Source organism: Triticum urartu, chromosome 5 (genome assembly GCF_003073215.2).
Source record: "Triticum urartu cultivar G1812 chromosome 5, Tu2.1, whole genome shotgun sequence".
NCBI lineage: Eukaryota > Viridiplantae > Streptophyta > Magnoliopsida > Poales > Poaceae > Triticum > Triticum urartu.
In genome coordinates this window covers 440690299-440698949 of record NC_053026.1, presented here as the reverse complement: position 1 = coordinate 440698949, position 8651 = coordinate 440690299, and positions in this window count along the sequence as shown.

The following is an 8651-nucleotide window of genomic DNA, read 5'->3' as shown; positions in this document are numbered from 1 at the left end:
ACCTCTTTTCGTGTGCGGGTGTTAAACGTTCTCGGATTGGACCGAGACTTTCCAAGCAGCCTTGGTTTACTACCGGTAGACCGCCTGTCAAGTTTCGTACCATTTGGACTTCGTTTGATACTCCAACGGTTAACCGAGGAACCGAGAAGGCCTCATGTGTGTTGCAGCCCAACACCTCTCCAAAGTGGCCCAAAACCCACCTAAACCCCCTCCATCATCTCGGTCGTTCGATCATGATCGCGTGGCCGCAAACCGTGCTCAATTTGGAGCTTCCTAGCTCCCTCTACCTATAAAAAGGTCCTCCCATTCCAAATCCCGGATCATTTCCACCCTAACCCTAGTCCCCCTCTTCCTCCGCGCGCCGGACACGTCCGCCGGCGTCGCCTCCAGCCAACTCGCGTGCGCCATGTCACCGCCGCCGACCCTCTGCCACCGAGGCCCGCGGGGCCCAGATCCGGCCCCGTGGCCCGAAACTGATCCGCCGCCCGCGCCCGCTTCCTCCTCTCCGCCCGGCGCCGCCCCTCCGCCGCGCCGCCGCGCTCTTCCCTCGCCGGCGACCGCCGCCATCACCTCGACTTCCGCGCCGCCCCGAGGCCGCCACGCCCCGCCGTACCACCACCGCCCTCGCCGTCCCTCGCTGCCTCGCGTCGCCCCGGAGACCTCGCCGACCGGATCCGGCCAAGTCCGACCACTACGACCCCTGCTCCGGCGAGAGGCTCCGGTCATCCTCAAAGAACGTGCACGAACCCTAGATCTGGATCTAGCCGGTTGACTTTTGCCCCCCCCCCCCCGGTTTCAGTATTTTATGCATTTGGGGTTGTCTTTATTTTGGTTCCGTAGTCGGACCTTAATTGTATCTGGATGAATGTAATGTTATTTATGCTTTGTGTGACGTGGCGATTGTAAGACAACTATGTATTTCTTTCCTTATTCAGTACATGGGTTGTGTGAAGATTACCCCACTTGCGGCATTGCTTACAATGCGGTTATGCCTCTAAGTCGTGCTTCGACACGTGGGAGATATAGCCACATCGTGGGCGTTACAAGTTGGTATCAGAGCCTTCCCCGACTCAGGAGCCTCCTGCTTGATTGAATCGCTGGCGTTGTTGAGTCTAGAAAAATGTTTTGAGTCATTTAGGATTATATATATCGGAGAGTAGGATTCATTTTACTCCTTAGTCCCTTCGTCGCTCTGGTGAGGCATCCTGACGTAGAGTTTTGACTCTTCTCTTCTCAAATTTCACTAAAAAAATTAGGATCACGCGGGTATCTTGGAATCGTTCCGATGGTTTTGTGAGGAGAACATTGTTCTTGGTGCCTCCTGACATTTAGGGGTTGTGGCAGTGTCCCGGGGAGTTGAGCTCCGAGGTGTTGTCGTCACAATTTTATCGTTGCAGTTCTGGAATACCTGAGTTTCACCGACATCGAAAATCTCTTTTATGCAGTTGTTGGTGAGATAACCTCGACGCCACCCAGTACTGGGGCGGGAGTTCGGGAGTATTGCCATAACTCGTATAACGGATGCTTTTCGAAGGTTGAGGTAAATGATTTCCGAAGGTTTCTTGGTTATGTGTTGAAGGATGGATACAACTGGATGTAGGATTTGCTAGCTTTGAGTGAGATATTATGCTTCCCCTGTATCCCCAACACCTGATTGCATAACCGGGAGAATTTCAGGAGTTTCATAGGTGGGAATTCATGTAGCTCTAGTATTTCTTCCGCAGATATTTGGTTTGTGATTGGGTAATCCTTACCAAGTATTTGTTCTTGTCCATACCTTATTGTTTTATTCGTCTACCTCTATCTAAGTGGCTTCTCAATTTATGAAAGTGTGACCATTTAATTTGGAATGCGTTCGTTCATTCTTGTTCGAATGTTAAGACTATATGTTGCAATTTCGATCCATTTTATTCAGCTTGAATATATGTCTTTCAAGATGCTAAGGGTATCTCCAGCCGTTGGCCCCCCAGGGGGCGCCTAAAATCGCCGCCTGGGGGTGAGCCGGCGCAAAAATTGGGCCTGGGGGCGAGTTGGTCCCCAGCCGCCGGCCCCAGGGCCGCCCCCAGGCACGTTTTTAAAAAAAAGAAGTTCGGCTTAAACACGATAAAATTCGGCCAAACACGATAAATTTCGGCACATTTCGGCAAAGTTCGCGGATTTTCATTACATAGCACATATACGTAAACTAATCTAAAGGAAAAACCGGCTGAAGTCGCCGCCGTCGCCGCCATCGTCGTCGTCGGCCTTCTCCTCCTTGACGCGGGTGCCCCTGCTGGACCCCTGCCCGGCATCGCCATGGCGGACTGGTGGCGGCGCATCATCGTCGTCGTCGCTGTCGTAGATGACGACGACTCCGCCTTCGTCGCGGCCGCGTCGACGCTCCGTGAAGCGAAGCAGGGCGGCGCGCTGGCGCTCCTTCGCCTTCTCCAGGCGCTCCTTCTCCATCGCTATGGAGTCCCTGCGCGCCCATTCCAGGGCCGTGTCATCGTCGTCGAGCTCCGTCGTCACCGGCGCGGCCGACTCCTTCTTCACCGGCGCCAGCCCCGGCTCCGTCTTCACCGGCGCGAGCCCCGGCTCCGTCTTTGGCTTGACGAAGCGCGGAGGAGTAGCCGACGAGTAGGCGCACTGGCCGCCCTCGTTGATGATGATGCCGGCGCTGCGAGTGCGCCGTCCGAGCGGCGTCTCTGCCGCGGGCTCGGCCTTGACGCCGAGCAGGGCCGGAGTGCCGGAGGAGTGCGATGAAGATCGGGAGGAGGAAGAAGAGGAGGAGGACCCGAACCTCCTTGGCGCCCATGGCCCGGCGCGTCGGTGCTGCGCCTGGGCGGCCGCCCTTGCCGGGTACGCCAACGGCGGGTCGTTGCCGCCCTCGAGGTACGTCAGCACGCCCTCAAGTGTGCGGCCGGGGACGCCCCACCACAGGTGGCGCCCCTCGCTGTTCTGCCGGCCGCCGACCACCGGTGCGCCGTTGGTGGACGCCAAGCGCTGCTGCTGGTGGCGCTCGAAATACGCCGCCCAAGCCGCGTGGTTGTCGGCGGCGTACTGGGGGAGGGAGAGTTGGGCGTCGGTGAGGGAGGCGCGCACGACCTCGACTTCCTCGGCGAAGTACTTCGGCTTCGCCATGGCGTCGGGCAATGGGGGAATGGGCAATCCCCCGGCGCTGAGCCTCCACCCCGTCGGCCCGGCGCGCATGTCCGGCGGTGCCGGGATGTTCACCTGGAACAGGAGCCAGGACTCCTGTTCGCGGAGCGAACGGCGGCCGAAGCCGTTGGCCGCCGCCTCGTCTCCGGGGTAGCGTTCCGCCATGGCGACGGGCTCGGGAGAGGTAGAGAGATAGAGAGAGGGGCTGGGCGGCGGCGCTCGGGAGAGGTAGGGAGAGGGAGGAGCTGGGCGGCGGCGAGGGGCGGGGCTCGTGTGGGCACAGGCGAGTGCAGGCCACCGGCTATATAGCCGCGCCGCACCCGTGTGTACGCGTGCGAGGGAGGGGAGGCGTCGGCGCGTCGTCCCGTGACGCGCCGCCCGTGAGGAATCAATGGCAAGGCTGACCGGCGGCAGCCTTGCCATTGATTCCCCGCGGGAACCGAGGCCGTTGGGGGAAGACGAGGCGCCGTGTCGCCGACGCGGTGGGCCCGCGGCTGTTTCGCGCCAAAACAGTTCGCCCCGGCGCCCCTGGGCGCCCCCCAGCGCGCCGGGTTCGGCCTAGGTCCGCCGGCGCTGTTTTCGGCCCAGGCCAGCGAAAATCGGGCTCCTGGGGGCGCGACTGGGCCATTTTTTTTGCGCCGGCGCGAAAAAATCGCCTGGGGAGGCCTTCTTGGGGGCGCGGCTGGAGATGCCCTAACGGATGTCACCCTCTTCTGGATGGCTCCTCCAACGCGTCAGAATCCTGAACCGCCACCACCACCTCCATCTCCGGAGGCATGGCAAGCTGTGATGGCCGCTACCAATGCCAACACACAGATGCTTATGCAACTCTTGCAAGAGCGCAACCAAGGAAATCAAGGCCATGGCAACAATCAGAATCAGTGTGCTACACTCAACCAGTTCTGAGGGAGTCCTGGATTAGGGGGTGTTCGGATAGCCGAACTGTACCTTCAGCCGGACTCCTGGACTATGAAGATACAAGATTGAAGACTCCGTCCCGTGTCCGGAAGGGACTTTCCTTGGCGTGGAAGGCAAGTTTGACGATACCGATGTTCAGATCTCCTACCATTGTAACCGACTCTATGTAACCCTAACCCTCTCCGATGTCTATATAAACCAGAGGGTTTTAGTCCGTAGGACAACATACACATCAACAATCATACCATAGGCTAGCTTCTAGGGTTTAGCCTCTCTGATCTCGTGGTAGATCTACTCTTGTACTAACCATATCATCAATATTAATCAAGCAGGACGTAGGGTTTACCTCCATCGAGAGGGCCCGAACCTGGGTAAAACTTCATGTCCCTTGCCTCCTGTTACCATCCGGCCTAGACGCACAGTTCGGGACCCCCTACCCGAGATCCGCCGGTTTTGACACCGACAAGTTCCTCGCAAACCAGCCAAAGACCTTCAGTAACTGTGTCGAGGCAACAGACGCTGATGATTGGCTTGTGGATATCTGCAAGCATTTCGAGTGCAGCAACGTCAGGCCTGAGGACTTTGTCAAGTTTGCCTCGTTCCAACTCAAAGACCAAGCCGCTGAGTGGTATCAGCAATACAAAGATTCCAGAGGAGGTCGTGTGATTACCTGGGATGAATTCCGTCAAGACTTCAAAGCTCACCACATTCCTCAGAGTGTTGTTGAGAGCAAGCGTGAGGAGTTCCGCAACCTGAAGCAAGGAAACTTGTCTGTTTACCAGTATAATATCATGTTCCAGAAGCTCACTCGTTTCGCTAAGCAAGACGTCCCTGACGAGAAGAGCATGATTTATCAATTCAAGGGTGGCCTCAGAGAAGATCTCCAACTAGCTCTTGTGTTGTTTGAGCCGAACAAGTACGATGAGTTCTACAATATGGCACTGAAGCAAGAGACTGCTCAACTCAAGTGCGATGCTTCCAAGAAACGAGTCAGGGATGCAACTCCTTCTTCCTCAACTCAACTGGTAACTAAGCAGCAAAAGTATTGGTTGCCTCCTCCTCCTTCGTTCCGTCAGCCTTATCAGCAGAAGAGCAAAGGTGGCAATGGATCTTTCCCCCCCCCCCACCCCAGGCTTTCAGAACAAGACTTCGTCTCATGCTCCAAGATCAAGTGCTCCGTATCACCGTCCGCTTTCAGAGGTCACATGCAACAAGTGTCAGCAGAAGGGTGACTATGCCAACAAATGCTTCAATCAGAGGCATCTTCCTCCTCCTCCTCCTGTGAGATCTGCTAGCACTGCAGTGGTCAAGCATAATCCCAAGCATGCCAAGGTCAACATATGAACGCAGCTCAGGTAGAGGACTCGTCAGAAGTTATCATGGGTAACCTTCCTGTTAACGATGTTCCTGCAAAAGTTCTATTTGACACTGGTACATCGCATTGTTTCATTTCTAAACCTTTTGCATCAAAGTATGAGTGCGATTATCAACATTTGCCAACATCTTTATCAATTGTGTCTCCGAGCAAGCAAATGACAGCTGATATCTACGTCCCGGATGTTACTATCACGTTGGGCGACTACAAATTTCTAGCTTCTCCTATTGTTCTTGGTGACTCGGATATTGATATTATTCTCGGAATGGATTGGCTTTCTAAGCACAAGGCTCAGCTTGATTGTGCTGCCAGGCAGATTCAGTTGACACATTCGTCTGAGGATGTAATCATCTTTGCCGCTCGTGATGATACCATTCGACTGTTTTCTCTCAATGAGAAGGGCGACTTGGATGCCATCTCTTAGATTCCAGTCGTTTGTGAATATCAAGACGTCTTTCCAGAAGAGCTTCCAGGAATGCCTCCTCACCGGCCAGTTGAATTCGTCATCGATCTTGAGCCTGGCACGGGACTTGTTTGCAAACGTCCTTACAAGCTTGGACCTGAAGAGTTGAAGGAGTTGAAGAAACAACTCGATATTCAAGAGCGTATGGGTCTCATCTGACCAAGTTCTTCTCCATGGGGTTGTGGTGTTCTTTTTGTCAAGAAGAAGGATGGAACGGACCGACTTTGTGTCGACTACCGTCCATTGAACAAGAAGACCATAAATAACAAGCACCCACTTCCCAACATCAATGAGCTTTTCGAACAACTCAAAGGTGCTCAAGTTTTCTCCAAGCTTGACCTCCGTATGGGCTATCATCAGATTCACATTCGTGAAGAAGATATCCCCAAGACAGCATTCAGAACAAGCTATGGTTCATATGAATACACTGTCATGTCTTTCGGCCTTGTCAATGCTCCTCCAACATTCTCTCGCATGATGAACTTCATATTCAACGCCTATACAAATGACTTCGTCTTGGTCTACCTCGATGACATTTTGGTCTTTTCCAAGAACAAGGAGGATCATGCCAAGCACTTGAGATTGGTGTTGGATAAACTCAGAGAACATCAGTTCTATGCGAAGTTTTCAAAGTGCGAGTTTTGGCTTGATGAGGTTCTCTACCTTGGACATATCATCTCCACCAAGGGCATAGCTGTTAATCCTGAGAAGGTGTATGTAATTGTGAATTGGGAACCGCCTCAGAATGTGAAGCAACTCCACAGCTTCCTTGGGCTCGCAAGCTATTGCCGGAGGTTCGTTGAGAACTTCTCTAAGATCGCGAAGCCTCTTTCCAACCTTCTCTAGAAGCATGTGAAGTATGTCTGGTCGCCTGAATGTGACATCGCTTTCAACACCCTCAAAGAGAAGTTAGTCACTGCTCCAGTTCTGACTCCTCCTGATGAATCCAAACCGTTTGAAGTCTTCTGTGATGCTTCCCTTCAAGGTCTCGGTGCAGTGTTGATGCAAGAGAAGAAAGTTGTGGCCTATACCTCTCGTCAGTTGAAGCCCAACGAAAAGAACTACCCCACTCATGACCTCGAGTTGGCGGCAGTTGTCCATGCTCTTTTAACTTGGAGACATCTCTTATTGGGAAGAAAAGTGGACATCTTCACTGATCATAAGAGTCTCAAGTACATCTTCACTCAGCGAAACCTCAACTTCAGGCAGACTCGTTGGGTTGAAATGATTCAAGAGTATAATCCGAGTATTGAATATACTCCAGGCAAGGCCAATATAATTGCTGACGCATTGAGCAGGAAGGCTTACTGCAACAGTCTGATTATCAAGCCCTACCAACCAGAGCTTTGTGAAGCTTTCCTCAAGGATTCCTTGCCAACCTCCAAGTCTCTCCTACTTTGGAAGATCAGATTCGTGAGGCTCAAATTCTTGATGCTATGGTGAATAGGGTGAAGATTGGGATTGCCAAGAGTCAACCCAAGTACAAATGCTATCATCTTGATGACAAGGATACTCTGTTCTTCGAGGATCGCATTGTTGTTCCTAAAGGTGACCTTCGTAAAGTCATTATGAACAAAGCTCACAATTCACTCCTTTCTATTCACCCTAGAAGTACAAAGATGTACCATGACCTCAAGCAGTCGTATTGGTGGACTCGAATGAAGCGCGAGATTGCTCAGTTCGTGAACAAAATGTGATGTCTGCAGAAGAGTGAAAGCAGAACACCAACGACCAGCTGGTCTCCTCCAACCTCTTGCCATTCCAGAATGGAAGTTTGACCATATTGAGATGGACTTTGTGACTGGATTTCCAAAGTCCAAGCGTGGCAATGATGCTATCTTCGTTGTCATCGACAAACTCACTAAAGTAGCTCATTTCCTTCCTATCAAAGAATCTATCACAGCAGCTCAGTTGGCAGAGCTATATACCTCCAGGATTGTCTCTCTGCACGGCATTCCGCAGTTGATATCTTCAGATCGTGGAAGCATCTTTACCTCCAAGTTTTGGGATTCTTTTCAGAAGGCCATGGGCACCAACATCCGCTTCAGCATAGCTTTTCATCCTCAAACCAGTGGCCAAGTCAATCGAGTCGATCAAATTCTTGAAGATATGCTCAGGGCATGTGTCATTTCTTTTGGCATAAAGTGGGAAGATTGTCTTCCATATGCCGAGTTCTCCTACAACAACAGCTTCCAAGCGAGTTCGGGCAAGGCCCCATTCGAGATTCTCTATGGCAGGAAGTGTCGTACTCCTCTTAACTGGTCAGAGACTGGTGAACGCCAACTTCTTGGCAATGACTTGATCACAGAGGCTGAAGAAATGTGCAAAGTCATTCGTGAAAATCTCAAAGCCGCGCAATCGCGCCAGAAGAGTTACTATGATAGCAAGCATCGTGACTTGGCTTTCGAGATCGGAGACCATGTCTACCTCCGCGTCTCTCCAATGAAAGGTACTCGTCGCTTCGGTGTCAAAGGGAAGCATTCCCCTAGATACGTGGGTCCTTTCAAGATCATAGGCAAAAGAGGCGATCTCGCCTATCAACTTGAGCTTCCATCCAACTTTGCAAACGTGCACGGCGTGCTTCACGTGTCTCAACTCCGCAAGTGTTTCAAGACTCCTGACCGCACCATCAACTTCGAAGAGATTGATCTCCAAGAAGACATGTCTTATCATGAGCACCCCATTGCTATTCTTGAAGAAACTGAGCGCAAGACTCGCAACAAGTCTATCAAATTCCTGAAAGTGAAGTGGTCACAT